Here is a 24,517-nt window from a genome sequence, read left to right on the forward strand (position 1 = left end):
CTTAGTTGCTCCGCAGCATGTGGGATCCTCCTGGACCAGGCATCGAACCCGTGTCCCCTGCATTGGCAGGTGGACTCCCAACCACTGTGCCACCAGGGAAACCCCAGAACCTTCATTCTTTTTTTGTGGCTGAATAATATTCCATCGTATGGTTATACCAGAATTTATTTATCCATTCATCTGCTGATGGACATTTAAGCTGTTTCTACTTTTTCGCGATTGTGAACAGTGCTGGTATGAAAGCATGAGCCCCTGTTTTCAATTCTTTGGGGTATATAGCTAGGAGTGGAATTGCTGGGTCATGTGGTAATTCTGTGTTTAACTTTTCAAGAAACTACCTAGTCTTCTTAGAGAGCTCATTCTCCTCTCCCTCTATTTGAATGTTAGGATTTCTTGAGGTTCCATCCTAAGCCACCCCCCCTCATTTCTCACTTGATATTCTCTCTCAAGGATGTTTCATCCACACCCATGGCATCAATCAGCGTCTATAGGTTCAGGATCCCCAGGACCCTGCTCTGAGCTCTAGACCAGCATGTCAACTGCCTGGCTGACATCCGCCTTTGGATGTGTTCAAGGCCCTCCAAAATCATCCGTTCCAGAACGGAACTCAGCCCAGGCCTGGTCGTCCACCAGCTACTCTAGTCTCTGTGAGCGGCAAGCAGCATCAACATCCATACGGATGCCCCAACCAGAAAACTGGGGATCGTCTTCAACGCTTCCCCTGGGATCTCCTTTCCTATTTACCCCCAAGTCCTGTTGCTTTTCCTTTCTCGATGACTCTTTATCTGTCTAGTTCTGCCTCTACTGCTACCATCCTTGTCTTGTCTGTACTCCCACTGATATCCTTGCTTGGCTGACTGCATCAGCCTTCTAACGGGTCTCCCTGTCAGCAGGTGTGGCCCATCCCATCCATTCTCCACACAGTAGCAAAAGGGATTTCTTAAAAATGCAGATCAGACCATGACACCCCAAGCTTCTCCACCAGTTTTAGAATAAACAGTATCTTCAACGCTGCCTCTTTCTCCAGTCTCGTCTTGAGCCACTCTTCTCTTCCCTCTGGCCACACTGGCCTTAATTTAGCTGGACAATTCGGGTCTCCCGCCCAGGGAGCACCATAAGCTGCTCCCTGCACCTGGCACTAGCCAGCCCTTTGCCTTGTTCATGCCTGTTCTTCTCCAGTTGTCATGGCCCCTGTGCTATGGAAACCTCGCTGACGCCCAGACAGATCACGCTCCCCTGCGATGTGCTCTGGTCCTCATTGCACTTGGGTAATGATTAATCAACAGACTACAAGCTTTTGGGGGGCAGGGCAATGTCAGTTTTGCTCCATCTTACTTAAGTTTTGACTTAAAAGTGGCTTCCACACTGTGAATACTCACTAGAGACTTGTACAATAATTTAGTGACCTAATTCACAAGAAACGGTGGAGCTCTAACATGAAACTGATTTCACACCCTGCCCTTTCCACTGCTCCCCTTTGCTCCATTCTTAGAACAGAAATGTCCTTAAAAATAAGCAAACTTGGGAGCAAACAGAAACAAGGAGGAAAACCGCTTGGCTGGTTCCCAGGGTTCTGTCGTGGAGGCTAGTTCTTCACACCCACTTCTGGGTGGGAAACCAGCTGCTGGGGGGAAGGGAGGGGCTCTCCAAGCAGGAGCTGAAAAGACCAGAGGCCCCTCCCTCACCTCTGGTCACTGGCTCGGGGACTAGCCTCCTCACCAACCTCCTGGCAGCTTGAGAGAGCATCTGACCCTTTTAGAAGGGCTTTTCCTCTTTAAAGCTGTACGTATTCTTCATTTTGAAGTAATTTCAGCACGATAAAAAGTTGCCTCAAGTCTTTTGCGGAAGAAAGGCAATTGAATGAATGAACACATTAAATGGATTAATATACAGAGAAAAGTAAGGGTGGAGCTGTTCGGGTGGCCCAGTGTGGACACAGAGAACAGTGTAATTTGTCCCCAACCCCTTAGAGGGGATACTAATGACCCATTCTCTGCAGAGCCTGGATACACACAGAGTCTGATTCTCATCACCACTTCTTGCCCCTCCATCATTCCCATAGAGGCTGAAAACGACATTATAAATGACACTAATCCACCATAAATTGTAAGTGACAGCCCACACTTAGAGGTTCTGAAATAATTAGGAGAAGTAAAAGCTCAGGGTCATTTCAGGTAACCTCTCCGAGGCCCGCTAGGAAGGGGGAGGGGCCATGTATTTTACACACCAGGAAGCACCTACCCAGGAAGATATGAAACTAGAATCACATAGGTATTAAGTTGCACCCTGAAGGAGGAGACTCTTTCCTCCTGAGGCCTGCTGAGTCCCTCCCAGCAGCTGCAGATAAGGGTGCCCCCAGCAGGGAACACAGCGGGTTGTCTGACACCAACTCAGGAAGTCAGAGTCTGAGTGAGCACCCTGCCTTCCCCTCAGGCCGCAGCAAGTGTCTGGGAACTCACCCAGGGCAGAAGGCTGTGGGATCCTCTGGTCGCGTCCTTGCCCTCCCTCTGGGCAGGCAGGCGGGAGGTGGCGGCTCAGTCCTGCCTCATGGCCATGCTTCTGTCTTGCTGCAGCCGCTAGACTTGCTTCTGAAGGCAGCTGTGAGCATTTCTCCACGGAGCAACTGCACACGCAGACTGTGATTGGCGACCTTGTGGGTGTTTTTCCTTCCGGTTGCTGTGAAGTGATGTTGTCTCAGTTCATTTCCTCTCTGTGCATCTTTTTTTTTTCCCCTCTGTCAGACCTCCTGACACACTGAGGACCACTGGTTGTTTAGGGACAGGCGAGCCATCTAGTTCGGATCGGCACCGTTTGCTATTTTGAGAAAGAGATCTTTAGATTAGGATCACCATGAAATTCTGTGAGATGTACTTTCTAAGTGGCACAAGCACCTTTCTAGGCTGCACTGAGGCAAAAATTAGGCTTTTCAAGACCAATCAATTTAGGATTTTGTGGTTTTATGAGCTCAGTATGTTCTAAAGAGTTCTACTATAAATTGACATGAAACATCCTTTCATTTGACAAGTATTTATTGAGCCTGTACTCTGTGTGCTGGGGGCTAGGTACCCAAACAGATCATTCCTACGTACAACGTGATATAGAAGCCTAGATTTGATTATGTGAAAGGGAATTTGAAAGTATTTCATCCCAAACCCGTGTCTTCTTCCAGCTGGGCATTTGAGTAGCATACAAGGGGAAGTACTCTGAGACTGACCACCTGGGTTTGGATCATGGCTCTACTCTTTAAATACTTTTGATCCTTCTGTGCCTCAACTTCCTCATCTGTAAAATGGGAATAATAAAAGGGCTGCTGTGAGAATTGAATGAGTTAGTATATGTATTCAAAGAGCACCTGGCACAATAAATAAGTAAACAGCATATGCATGCTTACCATTATTATTAGTGGCAAATTATACATAACTTCAGTCCTTGGTTTTTTTTCCTTTTTTGCCCCGCTTCCCACCCCTTGCTGGTGCCTAGGAAATGACTTGGGGCATAGCGGATTGAGGGAAGAGGGAGATGGTTTGAATGACTGATATTCCGAAATGATGTGGTGGTGCCTGACGTTTCTGCTCCTGCCTGCTCCACCCCCGAGACAAGGACAGGGCTGTCCTTGGCCTTCCCCTCATCTTTACACTCTGCTCATGCTGTCTGTTGCACTCTTGCGACTTCTGTTTTCTTGTTGTTTTGTTTTGTTTAGTTTTAATTTCCTGTAATACTTCTCTGAAACTCAGATCCACGTTATTTAGTTTTAAATGTCGAGCTGGCCTGAATCATGCTAAGAAATGCTCTGTCCGTAAACAGATGCTACCTTTAAACAAAGAAACAAAAACTCAGCTCAATGCCTTGTGCAATTGGGACTTATAAATACATCAACAATAAGAAGATCTATATTAATCTTTATACATGTACATAATTAGCAAACTTCATGGTACAAATACCATTAAGGTACTCCATTTTTTTTCATTCTCTCCCCTTTCCTTAAAAAACTATTCTTGAGTACATGCTATATATCAGGAACTGGTCCAGATTTGAGGTAGAGTTATTCTAAGTTTTTATTTTATAGTGCAGAGTATTTATTCATGATACATAATAGAGGTAGAGGAGAAGTACAGACAGTAAATAATTTTTTCAAAATGCTCCCCTATGCATTTCCCATATCAGTAAAATACCATTATCAGTAAAATATTATTTGCTTCATTAGATGTTTGTGCAGTATAAATTTAAATGCTAAATTTTAGAAAAAATAGTTTACAGTTATATAGTGTAACTTGAAGATTAATGCTATCTAGTTGTTTCCATAAGTCGATGATACCCTAGATATTCTAAAAAAACTAAGCTTGGGCTTCTTTTAAATAAAGTCCTTGAGTTTGGCAACTTGATTATCCTTAACTCTGTTATTTCATCTACATCCTCATGGCTTCTTTCCCCACTTTGAGCTGCCTGGACCTCCCACTGCTGAGCTCTTCAGGATGGAGAGAGGGCACATCTGTGAAGGCAAACTAAGGAGCTCAGACTTTGTCCAAAAACAGATCAGATTTGTTTGCAAAAAACAAGTTAAATATTTTTCCCACTTGGAAAGATGGAAGTTTCCTACGTCTGTTTTCCTACTTACAGTCTTAGATTTCCTTCTTCTTTTTTTTTTTTTTTTTTTGTGGTTTGTTTTCTTCTTTTGATTAGTGGCAGGTTATGCCACATATCAAAATTTTGACAAACCACAGATGGTTCTGACAAAAAACAAACAAGTGTAATTTGTAATCACTGTATCCAATGAAGACTGTGTTTACATTTTCATCTTTATTTACACAGTCTTCTTGACTGCTTTGATTAGCTTCTTCATGCCATCTCAGATTGCTGGAATCTCAGCACCACAGAATGGTTTATAACTACCTGTTAAGCAGTAGCCAACCTCCAGGCAATGGTTTTGAATCTGTCATGAATATTTGGTCCAAGCAGGGCCTGCTGTATGAAGTGGAGGCTGAGGGGTGAAGGAGAAAGAAGTGAGGAGAATTTGAGAAGACAAAAAGTTTAAAAAGTCTATGGTCAAGTTGTGTCCGTGTGTGTGTGTGTGTGTGTGTGTGTGTGTGTGTATTTATGATTCCATTTGCTTGACTCATTTCCCTCCACGACTGAAGACAGTATTAGCCCTGGGGAATCAGCTGCCCACTAAGGAATTTAAATGAATATGCTCAAGAGTTGGTTTGGCACGTTTTACGAGCAGCGTTGTCTAGTATTATAACGTATGCCTCCTCCCTTCTCGGGACTGTGAGTTGGTCTTGTGGTTTTCATTTTTAGATGAAGAAATCAGAGTTCAAAAAGATCCAGCTCATTTGTCCATTCAATAACTACTGTGGACCTGAAAACTCCTCTGAGCTTTCCTGCACATTTTTGATATACCAGTTCACAAGACTCAGGGCCTGCACTCAAGAAACTCATAGCTTAGTTGGTAGATTATCTAGTGAGATCACGATTCCCGTTAATGGGTTCACTCACGATATTAAAAGCATTTATTGAACAAGTGCTATGATAAATAAAAAATGAATGAAAATCAGCTCCTAAGAGAAATTCCAGTCTAGTAGGCATGACAAAAAATGAACCTTATTCACCTTCCTCTTTTGTTCTCTTGCTGCTTACAACCCTTCTGTTCTCTCTCTTGTAACAGGACATCTTTGCCTTCCGTCTCTTCTGTTCTCCCGTCCATCAACCAAGTCCTAGAGTGTTGCGCTCTTACATTGCCAGAACCCCATGGAAAGCTATTTCAGTAACATGTTAATGTCGATTTCCTTGTTCTTGTTCTTCTGGGTGTTCACCCATTCCCAGCCCTAGGTGGAAGTTCAATCTACTTTCTCTCATGCTTCAGAGCAACCCAGACTCACTGGGAAAAAGTTAACAAAGGCCAAATTGTTTCCTGGCATCTCTCTCTCAGTAACCTCAACTGAGGCCCTTCTGCTCCTCAGGAATCTTCTCACTCATTTCCTACTCTCTGTCAGGTCTTCTTTCCAAACTTTCCTCTCTCTCCAGAAGCTCTGAGCCCAGCCCTGAGCTCACACCATGCCGAGGTAAGATGCTGATGTGAGCTCTTTCAGCGTCCCTCATGATCTCTGCAGAATTTCACTCTTTCATCCATCCAGCTCCTCATTCTCTGGTCATTCTTCAATCCTTTGAATTATAGTTTCAAGCATTACCATTGGATTAATAAAAATAGTAATAGCTACCATTTTTGATGTTTATCATTAGGAGGAAAATGACATTTTCATAGATGAAACCATTCTTCTAGCTCACAGAACAGCTGTTTGAAGAAACATGCGTTCCAAGAAGAGCTAAAGGAAGAAAGACTGAATCCTTTTCAGGACAGAACTGATGACAAACATAAAGGGTTCTGATTTATTGGAGGCATTCATTGCATTTAAGCATCTGGCAAACACCAAGCACTGATTTGTCCATTACTTATATCTCGATCACCTATCCCTCTATTAAATGATAACCACCTTTGACTTCCCAAAGAATAATTAGCAAAATCTTGTCAGTGTTGATTTTGCCATAATTTTTAAATTAATTTTTTAAATATACAACTAATAAATTTATATTATAAAAAAACTAACATTGAAGGTAAAATTAAAGTGCTTTCCAACCATCAACCCTAATTTCAGGTCTCGCCTCTGCTTTGCCCAAAGGGAACCCCTGGTACCTGTTTGGTATGTATTCTTCGAAGACGTTTGCTAGGCATTTACACGAATATATGTAACCACCACCGTCAATTTGCAACGTGCACGTGTGCAACCTTGCCCTTGAGCGCGCTCTTGTGCACAAACAGAACACAAGACTGAAACCATCACATTATGCTCGGTTTCTGAGGAAACTGTACAAACTGCTGTTCTGGTTTCACATGAAATAGGAATTTGAAAGCAACATCTTATTCATAAGAATATACAAAATAAAATTACACTGCTGTTTTCGATGGTTGAAGAGATTAGACTCCTCCAACTAACTGACTTTCGACCATTTGTTTTCTAAATATACAAAAATGTGGATTTACATCCAACTGGTTTGCCCCTGAGTAGAGATTCCCAGATCAAATACCAAAGGTTGATTAGTCATTTGATAAGGTGATTTTTCTGGATTTTCCTTTATTGCCTACACAATCACTTAACCAAAAAATCAAGTCAAATCATGCCTCTCCCGAGGTAGGTTTGCTGCCCTGACAGTGACCCAGTCCCAGGGAGGGACTGCCAAGTGTCATGATAATTTACAGCTCCTTTTTGCTCTGCCATGGCTGGTTCTTTAGCTTTCCTTTCCCTTGAGCATGTCCTCCTCCTGATTCTCGGAGCAGCCTCCATTTCACAAGCCCATATTGACAGATTCCTACTCTAAATTAGACTTAGAAATATTTTTTACTGATTCCTGGTACTTAAAACCCCAACACACTTGTTCCCTTTAGTTTTTATATAAGTATTTTACTCTAAGACAATAGAAATTCTAAAAAGAAATCCAACTTATCCCTCCTCTATTTTCACCACAACTTTTCCTATCGTATTAGCGAAAAGCCCTGTGCCCACAGGTTCACGGAAACCCTAATACTTAGTGCCTTAATTCTATCCACTCTTCTTCTTACTCTGCCTCCTTCCTTTCATGCTCAGCTTTCCTGAAAGAGTTGTTTCGTCTACACTGTGTGCTCCCACTGCCACACCTTCCATTCCCTTCTTCCTCGCTGCGTTCCCTCCATCCTGACCTCTGGCTCCCACCCTCAGCTCTGTATGCAGTAGTCCCTGTTAATGTCACCCATGGCATCCTAGATGGTGAAACCAAAAGACATCACAATGGCTTTCCTCTGTTGCATTTAAAATGACCGATCACTTCTTTCCTCTCAGACCCCTCTTTCTTTCTCTGGGGGATCCCGCTCAGCTCAGTTCACTTCCTTCACAGTTCACTACATTCCCCCCGCTTATTGCTACTCCTGTTCCACCAATGGACCTCACATATTTTCACTCTACTTCTCCCTCTGGATGGGCTCCTCTACTTCCATTTAGGTCTGGGGCGAGTCTTCTCCTCCTGACTCTCCACTAATGTCATTATCATCCCTTCAGTCTCTGTCTTAGTCAGTTCTAGCTGCTTTAACAAAATTCCATGGGCTGGATGGTTCAAACAACCAAACATTTATTTTTCACAGTTCCGGAGGCTAGAAGTCTGAAACCAAGGGTGCCAACACAGTTGGGTTTTGGTGAGGGTCCTCTTCCTGGTTTGTAAATGGCTCTCTTCTTGCTGTATCCTCACATGGGGGAGAGAGATGATCCTTCTTTGTCTCTTCCTATAAGGACACTAATCCCATTCATGAGGGCTCCATCCTCATGACCTATTTTACCTCCCCAACGTCAATCTCCTAATGCCATCACATTGGGGATTAGGCTTCAACATAAGAATCTGGGGGGGACATAAACATTTAGTCCATAGCAGTCTCTCTGTCCTAAAACATCACAAACATTTCCTTGCTTCTTAAATCTAACCTGTCACCAAATCCTGATATTTAAAAAATTAAATCTTAAATCTTGTTGACCAATTCAATACATGCCCACTGCTACTACCTTAGTTTAGACTTTCATTGCTTGGGCTGTCACAACAATTTCTAATTGTGACAGGGCACAAGGTGGGTCCTCAGGAGATATTAGTTGAATGAGCATCTCCACAATACTAGATGTTCTCATAGAAAACTTTCAAATCTCCTCATGTCACTGTCTGCTTAAAAACTTCCACCAACTCCCTGTTGCCTACAAAACAAAGTGAAATGACTTAGTTGGTGAATCGAGATCCATGCTCTCTTCTTAGATTCTCTCCTTCTTATCCACACCTAGAGTTCCTCTCACCTTCCCATCACCCTGCACTGCTCACTCTTCCCTAGTATTTCATGTCTTCTCATGATTTGGGGATTGTAAAGGCTGTTCCCCTACCTAGAATGCCATTCCTTCTCTTTTAGGCAACATGCTTCAAGACTGTCCCCTGGACAGAGAATCTTTTCCCCCTTTCACTGTCACCAAAACTTCTATTATTGAGCTCAACACATAGTATCATAATAGTGTGTCTGTTTCCTTGGACTTCAAGGTTCTGGATGGCAAGGAACTGTTGCTTATTCATTTTGTTTAGACCAAACTAAATATTTTACAAAGTGGTCTGTAGAGGTCTTGTATCAAAATCACCCACAAGGTGGTTAAATATAGATCCCCAGGTCCCACCCTTGAATTGCTGAATCAGTTTCTCTGGGGAGTGGAACCCTCCCAGCTAATTCTTATGCACACGAACATTTGGGGACACAGTTACAACATCCAACAAACATTTGATGAATAAAGACATGATGAAAGTGTTAAGATCTCTACTCCTGAAAATCTGCTCTATTTCCTTCATTCCTCTGGGGTGTAGTTTGGCTGGAGACAGGTCCAGGGAATTTGGCTCCGCCGCAGGTCAAAGTGACCTAATGGGAAACAGCTTTGCGTTATTCTCTAATCAGGTCATGCAAAGCACCTATTGTCCTGTCTAAATGCGAAATTAAGTTTAGGGCCATTCAAAGCCCTGAAGATGGTTGGTCGTGATAAGAGCTAACAAATTCTTGCTCAAGTGAGAACTGGTCTTTCGAGCATGCTCTGCAATTTTAACTCACCAAAGCCAAGTTCTTAACCTTAAGTGGTTCAGAAGTACCTTCAAAGGAGTCTCACTGTCTCATTTGCTGTGCTTATCACCAGTATTGGTAACTCTGATATCAGTTAATAGTCCTCCCCTATTGACATTGGGTGAGTTGTGAATGAGCCTAAGAGTTTTTAGACTTTGGGTGAGGCTGATGGACTTGGGAAGCCACAGGGTCTCTAAAATGTCCTTTTAAAATTTCTTCAGTAGATTTTTGAGCTCCATCAACATGACCTTGAGATCTGTCACAATGCACCATACCAGGCCTAACAAAGACTAAAAAACGTGCAGTATCTAAATGACCTCAGGACTACACAAAGTACCTTCAACAAATGTTTGTTGGACTTGTTATTTACCAAATAAATCTTACCAAAAGTACACATAACAACTTCTTTATTACACAAGTAACATATACTCATTGTTGAAACCAGAAAAAGTAAGGAATTCAAAAAGACGACATAACCAATGTTACACTGGAGTGTGTATACATTTAAATGTTTTCCCATATATATGTAGAGTGATATTACGGTGGATTAGTTTACTATTGTTGCTATAACAAGTTACCACAAAATTAATGGCTTAAGACAAAAGACATTTATCATCTTACAGTTCTATATGTTAGAAGTCCCACACAGGTCTCCCGGGCTAGTTAGTGTATAGGCATGGCTGCATTCTTTTGGAGGGGCTAGGGGAGAGTCTGTTTCCTTGCCTTTTTCTCTTCTAGAGGTTGCCCATATTCCTTGGCTCCTGGCCTCTTCTTTCATCTTCAAAGTCAGTAATGTTGAACCTCTATGACTGTTCCTCTATAGTTACATCTCCCCCAACCTCAGCCGGGAAAAGTTCTACTATTTGATTTTAAGGACCCAAGTGACTAGCTTGGACTCTCACGGATAATATAGGAGCCCAATTCAAGGTCTCTAACTTCATCACACTTGCAAAATCCCTTTTGCCATGTAAAGTAACATATTCTTAGATTCCTAGAATTAGGACGTGGACATGCTGGGGTCATTATTCTGCCTATCGCAGGTAGAGACTGAACATCTAATGTTCACGGAGGTTAAGTGACTTACCCAAGATCACAAAGTTTGTAAATATTGAACCTAGTAGTTAAATTCTTTCAGATTGCAAGAGTTTGACACAATCAGATTCTCAGCAAATGAGATTTATGATGAAGGCACGTAAGGAACAACGGTAGGGAGTTCGCATAAACGTAGGACCGAGCCTCCCAGGAACTGGCACTTCATCCTCAGTCCACAGACCCCAGGATCTTGCTGACTCTCAGCAGCGGCCACCCACAGCACCACATGAGGCCACTGCCTGTTTCTTAATACTTCTCATACCCTTTTTAGCTCCCTCCAATGTCCTGCTTAGCTTCTTAATCATCTTAAATTCTACTGATTCATGGCTTTAGCCCACTGTCTCCTCTCCATCAGTCTCTTGGTTTTTGAACCCTTCTGTCACTTGTATTTTTCTCTCTGTATCACCTTCATACTTCTTAAAAGAAAGGATCTGATAGAGTCCATTCGTCACTACAGGGCACTGGACACCCCTGTCCTATAGAGGGGTCCCACTGGATTATCTCATTGGCTGGTGGTCAGCTTACAGATGGCCATCTTCAAAAACAACTGCCCCTTCCTGGTTCCATCAGCCAGGATCAGGGGGGTCAAATGTGATGATCTGTTTGTAAGAAATCACTTAGGGTCCCTTCCCTCAGAATAGGGCCATGAGCAAGTGGGCACAAAGAGACTCTTCTCCAAAGCCTCGGCGAGAATGTCTTCCCCACGCACTCCTGCATACGCTGCAGCTGAACCATATCTGGGAACCACAACTGGAATAATCTAGCTGAATGAAAGAGTATAAGCAGGGGCTGAACAAGAGGAAGAGACAGTGCCCAGAACTAATACTGAATATGGACATTTTGAAAACGATTTAGGTAATTGTTTTCAGTACTTTAAGGCCCTAATTGCTGATCTTCAACAAAGAGGCCACACAGGCTTATGAGAGTTCTAAAATTATATCGTATTTGTCAGTCACCAGGACCTCAACTTGCTTCCACAAACCACATAGGGCCTTGTGAAATGAGGCTTTGGAAAGGGGACCCTGTTGTTTCTAAATTTTCACCCATTTGTCTCCCTATTTGCATTTGCTCTGAAAGGGGAAAGTGGCCTCGTTAATTTGGAAAGAATGAGTCTAAACATGTTTCAGAAGAAGAAAAACTCTCTTGGGCATGCTGAAGCCCGCCCCACCCCCCGCCGCCCCGCCCTTCCTGATGGAAGAATGTTGCCATAAAACTTTCATCTGATATTTCCCACAAAAATGTGAGCTGTGGTCGCAGCTCAAAGATGCCAACACAAATCTCGAACACAGCCACCTCCTGACTGAAAACACAATCTAGGCTGTTCTTTAGTCTGGACCTCGGTCACCAGGGACACAAATTGATTTTAAATTTCAATTAATTACGTGGGAGGAAATGGCCGTCTGATAGACAGAGGTCTTAACATAAATATTTCTCCCTGGTGACAGAGTACTGAGATGCTGCCATGTTACACACAACCAGGGTTTTTTCCATGTGGCGTGCTCTTTTTTTCTCCTCCTCTTGTGCTTTTAGAGAGAACGCCAATGGCATGTTGTCACCTCAATTTTCTATACCCTGTAATAATTCATTGAATTCATTCATCTTTACTCTGAAATACACAACATTCTTCATGCTGGCAATCAAAACATATTTTTTTTTGAGCAATTACCACTACGTTAGGAGCTGGGAATAAACCAGTGGGTAAAAATATACACAGTATGTTGTGTATATTGGATGCTTTGGCTACAAATACTGTAAAAATAGAACTTAAAGTGGCTTGAACAATAAATACCTGTTGCCTCACCATGCAAGAAGTCTGGGGGTAGATCAATAAATATCTTCATGTCAGTTTTATTCTCAGGTGGTTGGTTCCCTCACAGTTGCAAAGTGGCTGCGATAGCTTTAGGTAGTACCTTCTCAACCACATCCAAATGCAAATAAATACATAAATAAATAAAGCCAAAATGAAGACACTCCCCTTTTTGGGTCCCACTCCCCAGCAGAAATGCCCTCACGTCTTAGGAGGCAGAACTGCATCACAAGCCTGTTCCTGAGCTGATCAACAGCAAGACAAATGAAATGGTCATAATTTGCTTAGACTAGTCAAATTTTGGCTCCGGGGATTAGGAAAGGGCTCGGTCTTTGCTGAAGCACAGGGTTACCCCATACAGAAAGAAAATCCAGTTCTGTCAGCAGGAAGATAGGATTAGCTATTGGATAAGAAACCAGCAAGTCTGCCTCTGTGCAACTTCCAGATGACATAGGAGGGACGGGAAAAACACTCCCCAACATACACGTTTTTCATAAGGAGTCCAAAAGACAGAGGTTCCAGTATCCGTTAGTAGTTACAAGATCTTGGGTCAGCCTCCTGGAACCTCAATTTCTGAATATGCAAAATGGGAAATCATATCTATCTCACTGGGTTGCTCTGAGGATCAAATATATTAGCACTTGCAAAATACCTAGCACTGTGCCTGGCCCATAGGAATTGCCCAAAACATGCCATTTCCTTCTTCAAGGTCCTCAGGCTGCTCAAGTCTAAATGGCTGGATAACTGACAAGCCAATGAGCCTGTATTCTGATTGATAAGCACTGGGATATTAGGATTTACAGAGGCTTCCTGGGGGAGGTATTACTATCACAGTTGCCAGGAACCATTAAGGTCCCCAAAATGCTTTTGCTACCTCCAATGGGTCCTTTCCATTTTGTCCTATTACTTTATCTTTCTGCAGCCTTGCTACTCTTGTCAATCCCCTTTCCTTTGGAACTCTATCGTCCCTTGTGTTCTGTGACGATTTTATCTGGGTTTACCGCCTTCCTCTCTAGCATCTTCTTTCCATGCTCCCTTAAAAGGTCCTCTTTATGGCCTTCCCCAGAACTGTGTTCTCCACCCCTGCTGCAATCTCACCTGTCGATCCCCGACATGAGATTTCATCCTTTCTTATAGCCTCAATTCCTAGTTATATATTTACGACACATATTAGACATTCAATACATATTTCTTTCATCCATTTTTAGTCAATCATGTATTCAACAAGTATTTATTGAAGGCCTGGTACTATATGCCCATTACTGTTCTTCATGCTGGAGATATAGCAATAAATAAAACAGACCAAACCCTGCTCTTGCGAACTTACATACTAATGAAGAGACAGATAATGAATAAGCAAACATTTCCTGTTAGAGATGAAGTAAGTGCCATGGAAAATATCATGCTGCATAAGTAGGGAAGGAAGGTCGGGAGGGAGAGACAGCTCCTTTACAGGGTGCCTAGGAATGCTTCTTTGATAAGACATTTACACACGGACCTGAAAGGTGTAAGTGACCAAGACATGAGGCATGGCAGCGGAACAAAGAACACAAGTGCCCTGCAGTGGGATCGAACTTGGCATCGTCAAGAAACCCTCAAGGGGCTAGAATGAAGTGATCCAGGGGAAACAGGAAGGAAACAGATCAGGGGGCAGTGGGGAGGGTTTCACGGGCAATGTCAGGGCTTTGGCCTCGCCTTTGAGGGAAATGGAGAGCCACGGGGTTTTTTTTTGTTTTTTGTTTTTATTTTATTTTTATTTTTTAAATTTATTTCTGGCTGCGTTGGGTCTTTGTTGCTGCACTCGGACTTTCTCTAGTTGCAGTGAGCAGGGACCACTCCTCGTTGTGGTGCGCAGCTTCTCATTGTGGTGGCTTCTCTTGTTGTGGAGCATGGGCTCTAGGGCACACGGGCTTCGGTAGTTGTAGCACGCGAGCTCAGTAGTTGTGGCTCGCGGGCTCTAGAGCACAGGCTCAGTAGTTGTGGCGCACGGGCTTAGTTGCTAAGCGGCATGTGGGATCTTCCCGGACCAGGGCTCGAACCTGTGTCCCCTGCATTGGCAGGTGGATTCTTAACCACCGCGCCACCAGGGAAGCCCGAGACGCTGGGTTTTAAGAAGAGTGATAGGATCTGACTTACACCCTTAGAGGATCATTTTGGTGTCTCTGTTAAGAAGAGACCCTGGAAGCCAGAGCAGAGGCAGGAACTTCTGTTAGGAGACAACTGCAATAATCAAAGCAAGAGACGATGAGGGCTTGGATCAGGGTGGTAGCAATGCAGTGTTGAGAAATGGATGAATTTTGGCTCTAATTTGAGGTGAGATCAATAGGATTTTCTGTTAGATGTGGGAGTGAAGGAAAGAAACCAAGGTTAAGCCCAAAGGTTTGGGCTCTGGCAAGTGGAAGAAGGAGTGGTCATTTTCAGAGATAAGGAAGGCTGTGGGGGACCTGGTGGGGAGGGGACAGAGAGTTAGATTTGGGGCAGGCTAAGTTCTACACGTTTCTTAGACCCTGTGTAGCTGTTGAGAAGGAAGTAGGATATATGAATGTGGACACCAGGGGAGAGGTCTGGAGATAGACCTTTGGGAGTCACCAGCATATAGGGTGACATCTGAAGCAGTGACACTGGGTGAGATCACCAAGGGTGTGTGTTCGAAAAAGGGAAGCAAACTGACGAGTGAGCGTTGGGCGTGCGACATGGAGAGGCCGGGAGAGGACAGTCACCGGCAGAGGAGACTGAGAAGTGGCCTGAGACAAAGGACCACCGCCAGTGGTGCCCTGAAAGGCCAGCAAAGAGGGTCCAGGGGGACATGAAGTGTGTCAACTGCTGAAAGGGGAAGTACAACGGGGGCTGAGAACTGCCCTATGGATTTGGGGATGCGGAGGCCACTGATGACCTTGACAAAGCAGTTTCAGTTGTGGGTGGGAGGGAACGGGAGAAGTTGGAGGCTGCAGTGTAGACAACTTCTCCAAGAGCTTTGCTGTAAAGCAGAAGAATGGGGTGATAGTGGAAAGACGGTAGAGGGTCGAGGGAGGCTTTTTTTTTTGGTTTGTTTTTATGATAGGAGATTTAATATGCTCGAATAATAGACAATCTAATCAGAAAATTTTTATGACACAGGGGAAAGAGGAGTGAATTGTTGGAGTGAGGTCCTTGAAAAGGGTAAGGGGATGGGATATAGGAAATAGTGGAGAGGTTGGCTTCCGTCAAGAGTTTAGTTAAACTACTCCGTGGCATTTCTGCCTCAGCACTCATGTTGTTTGGCCAAGTGACCTGCAGGGGCCTTAAATGGACACCAGCCCCTCATACCAGCCCATGGCCTAAAGAATAGCCCACAGAGTCACAAGCAAATGTAAGTTCCTGATATGACTTCCCCAGCAGCCCTTGTGAACAAACAGGCTCCCCTGTCTCCCAGGGCCTTCCCTTTGTGCGCCCCTTAGATAAGACCCCGTGGAGCTTACCAAAACCACACTCATTTTGGTTTGAATTGACCAATCTGGCCTTAGCCTGGGAAACCCAAGGCACTCCCTCCATGACCCTAATAAAGGCACATGCCCCAGGACCTGTCACTCTCACAGCCTGTACCCTGTCTTGACCTCCCCTCATGGCCCCTGGCGGCCTGCCCTGTACTTCCTCCAGGACCGATGAGTAATGAACCTATTTCAGTGTTTCTTGTGGTGTTTTTGTTGAACGTCATTCACCATCTCACACCCTGTGCTTTCCTTAACAAATGCTAACAAAGTTGTTAACAGCTTCTCCTGAAGAGGAAGGGCAGACTACAGGTATGGGGGTGTGAGTGGGTGCGTGACCTCTGCTGACCCTTCTAGTTTTTCCTGTGAAATAGAAAATAAGGTTATCAGCCAGGACTGAAGTCTGGGGAGGAGGCGATGGAGGTTTAAGGAGAAAGGACAGGATGTGAGATGGTCATCTTGAAGAGTGAATGAACTAGGGAAATGTGGTAGGGTCACTGAATCAACACTGGCTACTGCGTGCTGGCTCCCATATCTAGTTTTGAACACTGGTATTGCTCCTGAGCTCCAAACTCATATATCCAGCTATCTACTGGTATTTGTCCCCTGGCTTTCTCATGGGCAAATTAAAGCCATTCTCTGTCTGCCCACCTCCAGCCAATCCTCCTACGCTCCGTATTTCAGTGACTGTCACTCCCATGCCCCCCACCCCCGTTTCCAAAGCAGAATAATAAAGCCTTTGAATAACTCATAGACTAGAGTAGGAAAATATTTCTTATTTTCTGAGGTTGAGAACACTGGAAGAGAATCATGTTTTGGAAGGACCATTATTAGTTCAGTTTGAACATTATCAACTCAAGATATCAGTGAGAGATCCAACTGGAAGTGGTGAGTAGTTCAGCTGATACACACTGGGTGGCTGACTGATTATTCCTTTAGTAATAAGGAGGTGTGCATAAGGCCACAGTTCACCTGGGGCTCCTATTAAAATGCAGATGGTGATTCAGTAGATTTAATGCTAAGCTTCAGAGTCTGTAGTTCTAACAAATTTCCAGATGATGCCAACAGTACAGGTTCACAAACCTCACTTTGAGGGGCAAAGGTTAGGAGAAAGAAACCCATGCAGATCATTTCAATTTAATGTGTTCAGAGTTATAATAAAAAGGGAACTACATGGACATAGTTCAGCATAAGAATTAGGCAAAACCATGGAGGTTGTTCACTGGCAGGCCAAGGAATGTGTTCTCAGTTCTGAGAAGTATGTAGAACCATGGAAGGATTTGAACAGAGCATAACATCGTTCTATTGCAAAATCCTCATTGAAAGTCAACCATGTGTCAATTGCTACCTCAACAGCGGTGATAACACAGTGAACAGGGAAACCGGGGATCTCGCATCCTGGAGGGGTTAGGGAGCTCACAGTAAGCAAACAAACAAATAAACAAGGACATTTTAGATTGCAGAAGTGCTGTAAAGAAAATAAAAAGGATTCACGTGATTGAGCCTGGGGGGACTGCTCTAGTGGGAGTAGTTGTTGAGCCAAGAGGTAACCACGCAGTGGAACCGGTCAGTCCTGCAAGGATCTGGGGGAAAAGCATTCTGGGCAGAAGGAACAGCAAGGGGGTGGCCTTCAGGCGGGAGTGAGCACTGAGGCAGGAGGACCAATCACGTCAGAGTGACCGGAGCCTAGCGAACAAAGGGAAGTGGTATGAGATGGGGTAGGGAAGATGAGCAGGGGCCAGGCCATATGAGGGCTTTGAAAGCTGCGCTAAAGAGTTTGCATTTCATTTTAATGTGGGAATGAAATAATCCAATTTTTAAAAGATAATTTTTGCTACTCTGTGAAGATTGTATTGTCCGTATGTTTGTTAGGTCCGGTGGAACATGGATTCCTTGGACATGTTCAGAACTGTACTTTAGAAAGATGAATCTGTCAACAACTTATAAAATAGCTCAGAGAAGAGAAGCTCTTCAGAAATGTGTACAATTGAGAGTTAAGAACAGCATGAACTGGGGAAATCAGACTCACACTTCCAAATGAGGCTACAGGAAGCGAGATGAGAGATTCAAATAGTACTCAACGCTCTTAAGTTAGGACTTTCTCATTAACTCCCTCGTTTAATCCTCTATACAACCCCACAATGCTGGTTACGAAAATCAGTTTCTGAGGTTTTAACCCAGACCTATTGAAATAGAGACCCAAGGGCATTTGGTTGTCAGTACATAAATGCTTCAGGTGATTTTAAATTGAGGGGAGGTTGATTTGCTGCGTCTCCACCTCCTTCTGTCAAAAGAATGAAGGTGGTTACCATTTCGTAAGTACCAATCGCTCTCTCTAACCCTTCCTGCTTTTCTTTAAACTCTGCTGATTAATTTACAACCTAAGTGGTGAGATTTCAGGATTCCAGGATGAATCCACAATGAAAATACCAACGAGTAAGCTTCTGGAGCTTGCTAAAGAAGTCTCTGCTCCTTGCTGGGGTTGGTGTGAATCTTTGCTGGGGTTTTAAGGTAAAGGGAAACCTTGATGTAATGCTCTCAGATGCAGTCCTCATTTGTATTTTAATGTAAATGAGTTTCAGATCCTTCTTGAGAGAAAATTTTGGCTGGGAAACTATGGACAGTTCTGTGCCCAGAGTTGGGGGCGAAAGGCTTGGGGAGTAGAATGGGGAAGGGGAAAGGGGAAGGAGGTGGCACAGGGCACTCAACTTCACTTCCTTCCCGCGTTTGCGTGGAGCCAGGAAACAACCACCCATCTCCTTCCTGAGCCTGAGGGCTCTTAAAATGTTTGCTGAAGAAGAAAAAATAATCTGGTTTTATAACTTTGCATTAGCTGTGCTTGTTTAGATTCTCATGTGAACCGTGCATCTGGATGGTTACCTTAAAATATGCATTTCTTTAAAAAGAAAACTCTGATCTGCATTTTGACCACTTTCCCTTGGTGTTGCTGCTGGGCTGTGTTCAGCCATCTCCAAACCAGAAAAGGTCTCACGGGCACAGGGAAGCTACAAGGTAGGGCAGGGCGAACTGCACACTTGACATTCAACTTCATAGAAACAGGGAGATGACAAAAGTGGAAGGAAGGAAAGTCATCACTTACTGAGTGCCAACTGTGTGCCCGGGTCTGCTTGGACACATCTCGCGAAGGTTCTCTCAGGGCCTCCTCATTTCCTCTGGTTCTCCTCGGAATCTCCAGTATTAGAGATGAGCCCAAATGGTGAACACACCTCCTGCCAAGTCATTTATATGAGTATTAGTAGTAACTAATATTTATCAAGCATATAATGCACGCCAGGTGCTTTACAGGGATTCCTTCATTTAGTACTCTCAACATCTTAGGATATGGTTCTCATTCATATATTCATTTCCAGATAAAATAACTGAACCCTAGAGATTCTAAGTGACTTGTCCACAATCAACGGTGCTGTGATTCAAACCCAGGCCACCAGATTCTTGAGATCACATGTTTAGTTGTTATGGGAGATCACCTTTCACTGAGACAGTAAAGTCATAAAATTATACCTGCTCTGGGTATAACTTGCCCGTAGGTTTATCTTTGAGGTCTTTAGGTCCCTTAATTTTTGTCTCCTTTTTCTCCCTAAAGGCATCCTCTCTTCACTTAAGGTACCTACAGCCCTCCTATATTGTATACCTCACTACAGTACCACCTCTTTTCTGAAAAAATTACCTAGTATAATTCACTCATTCACACTGATGCTATCTATGCCTTCTAGGCATAAGTGCATTTAAAAATTTTTTATCTCTAACTATAAAGAGGGTTTTTTTTTTTTCTGAGAATTTTCAGCTATCAACTCAGGGATAAAGGATCCGTTTGTCTCTACTATGGTCTGGGGATGTCTTCGGCTGGTGACTGGTTGGAATATCTAGGTGTAAGAACTTCCTCTCAAGGGTTTCCTGCTTATCTGGAGAGGGTGAGCTCCAGAACCAGTCACAGGAAGTGTGTTCTCTGAGTGATGTGAGTTATAGGAACAGGTGTCCTGGCCTCATTAGCTCCGGGACCTGTGATTCTGAGACACTGAGCTTACTCTGCCTGAGCATTCATTTATTCATTCATTCATCATGTAAGCATGGTCACTTCGAATGGCATCGGGGATGCTCTGATAACCCAGACAGACATTGTTCCTGTTGCCACAGAGTTCACAATGCAGAGTAGGAGACAGACATTAAGTAAGAAACTTCAATGAAAAATGGGCATATTTTGTCTCCCATTGGTCCTTTTCCTTCCTCTTCCTTTCTTACTCCATTGACATTATAATTTTTCTCCCATCCTTTTGCCCCAAGGCTCCCAGATGCCATGTATCTAGCACCTTCCTTCCACTCTTGTGGCAATATCCCATCTTGGACTTTTCTATCTCACTTTTGCCTAGTGGGTGATTATTACATTTGGTCCGCTCACTGCCAGCCAGAAAACCCATGGCTTGTGACCCATTTTTATCTGCCATGAGTCTTTTGGTCATTTTAAACACACAGAATTAGGAACAGTATCAAGAACAGGGAGTAGTTGATGATCAACTTCAGAGTCCATTAATTAATTCATTTATTCATTCAGCAAGCATTACATAGCTGGTATCTGCCAGGAATTGAGGTATATGGATGGAAAGGAAAAACACAGTTTCTGCATAGTAAAAAAATATATAAATTTCCAAAGGAAACGACCCCCATCTATCTTCTTCATGACCCTGTCCCCAATATTTAACTCCTTAGCACAAGGTGGGAACTCAATAAATATTTGCAAAATAAAAGAATGAATTCATATTTTGGCTGAAAAGACAGATATATAAAGAACCGTAATAAGGTAGGATGACCATTCATTCAATAAATATTGATTGAATATCTCTAACTGTTACATAATATGTCAAATAAGACAGATGCTGTCCTTGCCCTTATGAACCTTACAGTTAAAAATTTGCACAAATAAGTATTGGAGTTATGATAAGTAATGTGAAGAAGTGTAGGGTCTAGAGAGCATAAAACATGAAATGTTTACCCGGCACATGAGAAAGCCCTATAACTCGATAAAGCTCAGATTACTTTTGAAAAACTGAAATATTAATATGGTTGAAACAGTTTGAGTGGGGGAAAGGAGAGAGTGGAAAGAGCGAGGTTAGGAAGAAAAGCAGAGATTGGATCCCCACGGTGTTAAGGCAAGATCCCCAGATGTGAGGGCAAGTTAAGCGTTCAGTGCTTATCTCGAGAGCAGTGAGAAGCTTTTCTAAGATTTTAAGAGCAAGATATGATGGGTTTTAATTTTTAGAAAATCACTCTGCTTTGAAGATAAAGAATGGGAAGAGATCAAGAATGGACAGTAGGAGACCAATTAGGAGGCTATTGCAGTAATCTAGGTATGAGGTGACATTGACTTGAACTAGGAGGGTGATATTGGAGACAGAAAAAAGTGGATGGATCCAAAATATATCTTGGCTGTAAAATCAATACGACATGATCATTGGATTGTGGGTGGGTTCTGGTGACAGTAAAGGAGAGAGGTTGTCAAGCATAACTCTCGTCAATCCCATAAATGTTGGTGTCATTTTCTGAGATTGAAAATACTGGAGGAGAATCACGTGTTTTGGAGGAACATTAGGTTCCTAACCTAGTTAGGTTTTGGATACTATCACCTTGAGATACCTGTGAGAGATCCAAATGGAAATTTCGAACAGTTTAATGGATACATACTGTGTGACTGCCTGGCCCAGCATTCTTCCTCTAGTATAATTATGAGGTGTGCATGTGACCCAATCTAAGGCAATCGTAATATCTTGACTCCCAGCCCACAGGGACTGATTTCATAGAGAAGTCATGTGAACATCAATGGACCAATCAAATTCCTTCTCTTAGTCTGAGTGGACAGAAGAGAGATTTTTACACTCTGGTTGCAGAGCTGTGAGGATGTATGTTCAGAGCTCTTAATGATTATGGGGATTACATTGGCTTAGAAAAATGAAAATAATGTGCAGAGAGACAGGAGTCGGAGAGAAAGGATCCTGAGAATAACAGAGTCCTCTTGCTTCTGCCCCTGGTTCGGTTACATGAATTAAGAGTCAGCATGTGTCTATTAATCTCACACTCTCTCTCTGACTCTTTCTGTTTCTCTGTCTCTCTTTCCTTTTTTTTTTTTGTTTGTTTGTTTGTTTGTCTGTTTTTTATCTTAAGCTAGTTTTGGGTGCGATTTTATCACTTATAATCATGACAATGCTAGCAATATATACAGTTGGATTTATTAGCTAGAACTCATACAGTGAGATCTTGGCTGTAGATATATTGTTGAGACTTGTTGATATATCATTTGAGACAGGGAGTGGACAAGGTCACCAAGAAAGAAAGGAAAGAGACAGAGTACTGAGGTCGAAGCTCTGAGGAACTCTAACACTAAAGATCCAGGAGAGGAGGATGAATTCCCAAGGAGGTTGAGAGAAATGTCCTAAGTCATTGGAGGAAAACCAGCAGAATGTGGTGTCCCAGATACTAAGGGTGTTTTAAAGAGGTGGCGATCGACTACATAGAATGTTCCAGAGAGGGCAAATATGATAAGAACTGAAAGGCAGCCATGGGATTGGGCAGCACAGATGTCATTGGTGCCTTTACCAAGAAAAATTTAGTGAAGTGAGAGGTCAGAAGCCAGGTGGAGTGGATTGAGGAGGAGATGGGGGGTGAAGAAGTAAATAAAGCCTGAGTTTGGAAATAATTCTTTTGAGAATCCTAGCTGTAAAGGGGAGGAATGGGTAGGATGGCACTGGAGAGGGAGATCAAAGAGGGATATTATTTATTTTATTTATTTTTTTTAAAGATGAGAGGTACTAAAACCAAATTATATTTAAAGATCTATTAGAGCACAGAGAAAAAGCAGGTAACTCTGCTTGGGTGAGTAGAAGAAGGTGTCCCTGAGGAGATAACGGTGAGCTGGGTTTTGAAGAAAGAGTAAAACTTTTCCAGAGGAAGACGGCATCGCACGCAAAAGGGGATTGTAAGCCAACACACAATGCTGCGTTTCAAGAATGGTCAACAGCTTAGAGCATGGAAAATTTTAGTCCTGGACCCTGTTAGAAGAAAGGAAAACCCATCCAAGACTTTTTCTACCTTTTATCTTTGTTCTCAATTTCATCTTTAAAATAATTGGTTAGACCAGATTATCTTTAAAGTCTGTACCAATATTAAAATCCACAGCTAATGGTGATCTGTCTTGAATGTTTTGTTAGACTGATAGCAATACTCCCCCAAATGAATATGCCACCACAGCTGTTTTCTGAAATTATGCTTTATATTGTGAGGCTCCCAGGAGGTTGGAGGATCAGCTTAAAGTGGTCCCCTTAGAAAAAAAATAATCGTGAAATATCTTTGAAGTTTACTGTGTTTTACCTTAAAGGTTCCTGTGCATCCTATTCCTTAATATATTTGCCATGAGTACTATTAAATTGTTTTATTATTCACTGATGCCCCAGGAAGATAGGCCAGCTATACCCTTTAGATTTAAATATTTCCACATAGTTATATGCATAAGCTCTGAACAAGGCTGAGCGTCCCTGGCTGGCTTCTATTTCCTAGTCTTTCCTCACTTGCCCACTCACTACCAGCTTCACAGAGGCAGAGAGTCTGAGTGTCAGCTCTCTGCACAAGTGAAATATGGTAGAACCTGGGATGGAGAGGAAGGGAGCTTTAAGAGTAGCTTAAACTGAGTTAGTTGATCTTTATAAATGTCCTGTGCCAGCGGGAATCAAGTAATTGCATTATGAGCCTTAGAATCTTAGTTACTCACATATCATAGGATTCACATCAACTTGGGTGTATAAAAGCCACATAAAATTGCCTGAAAGAAAAAAACAACACACATTAATTGGATTCTTTGCAAAAGACTGAAAAAAATGTCCTAGACTGATGAAGCAAGTTATTTTTGGACAATTTTGCCCTAAAATATGTTGGTGCCTCTGTGAATGAGTTCATAACACATGCTAAAAACTCCTTTGGCTTGATCCTTTAAAAAAATCTCCATTTTTTCCTTTTTATTACATAATAAAATAAAATGAGCTATCTCCCAGTGCCGTCTCTTAGAAGCATTCCTCAGCTGAAATGTCTTTTTTCTGCTTCCATCTTCATGTTTACCTTCCTACGAGCCCCCTTCCTTTTTTTTTCATATGCCCTACTTTTGTACCCTAAAGACATTGATAGAAATTTAAGTCCTTTCCACCATTCATTTAGTATTTTAGTCGTCCCCGTCTTTAACCCATGAGCTCATCCTTACGATTCATCAGATTTCCTACATTTCAGCCCTCTGTCCTTTTTCTAATGAAAAAGTGGAGGACTACCACTTTACATGGCATTGCAAGGCAAGGATTAAGCCACTGGTAGCTACAGAGATCTGGCTTTGTGATAAGAGATCTGCCAATGATTAGAAGACTTCACCTACTTGGTCTTAAGATGGAATTAGTCCAGATGGTGCCAATGGGAATTAAGGGACTGTATGGTCCCGGAGCAAACACA

The 24,517-nt window shown here is 42.9% G+C and overlaps 1 protein-coding gene across 1 annotated transcript in view; it reads right to left on the reverse strand.

Annotated features, from left to right (window-relative positions):
* The window catches only part of NEDD9 (neural precursor cell expressed, developmentally down-regulated 9), a 292,795-nt gene that overhangs the window by 180,459 nt on the left and 87,819 nt on the right, over positions 1–24,517 (reverse strand). Inside the window, exons 3-5 of the mRNA XM_059937922.1 lie at positions 23,796–23,846; positions 19,122–19,251; positions 2,460–2,814 (exon numbers count right to left, since the gene is read on the reverse strand). The gene's annotated coding sequence lies outside the window, so the exon portion shown is untranslated. The remainder of the gene's footprint in view (positions 1–2,459; positions 2,815–19,121; positions 19,252–23,795; positions 23,847–24,517) is intronic.

This window comes from Balaenoptera ricei, chromosome 11 (genome assembly GCF_028023285.1).
Source record: "Balaenoptera ricei isolate mBalRic1 chromosome 11, mBalRic1.hap2, whole genome shotgun sequence".
Lineage (NCBI taxonomy): Eukaryota > Metazoa > Chordata > Mammalia > Artiodactyla > Balaenopteridae > Balaenoptera > Balaenoptera ricei.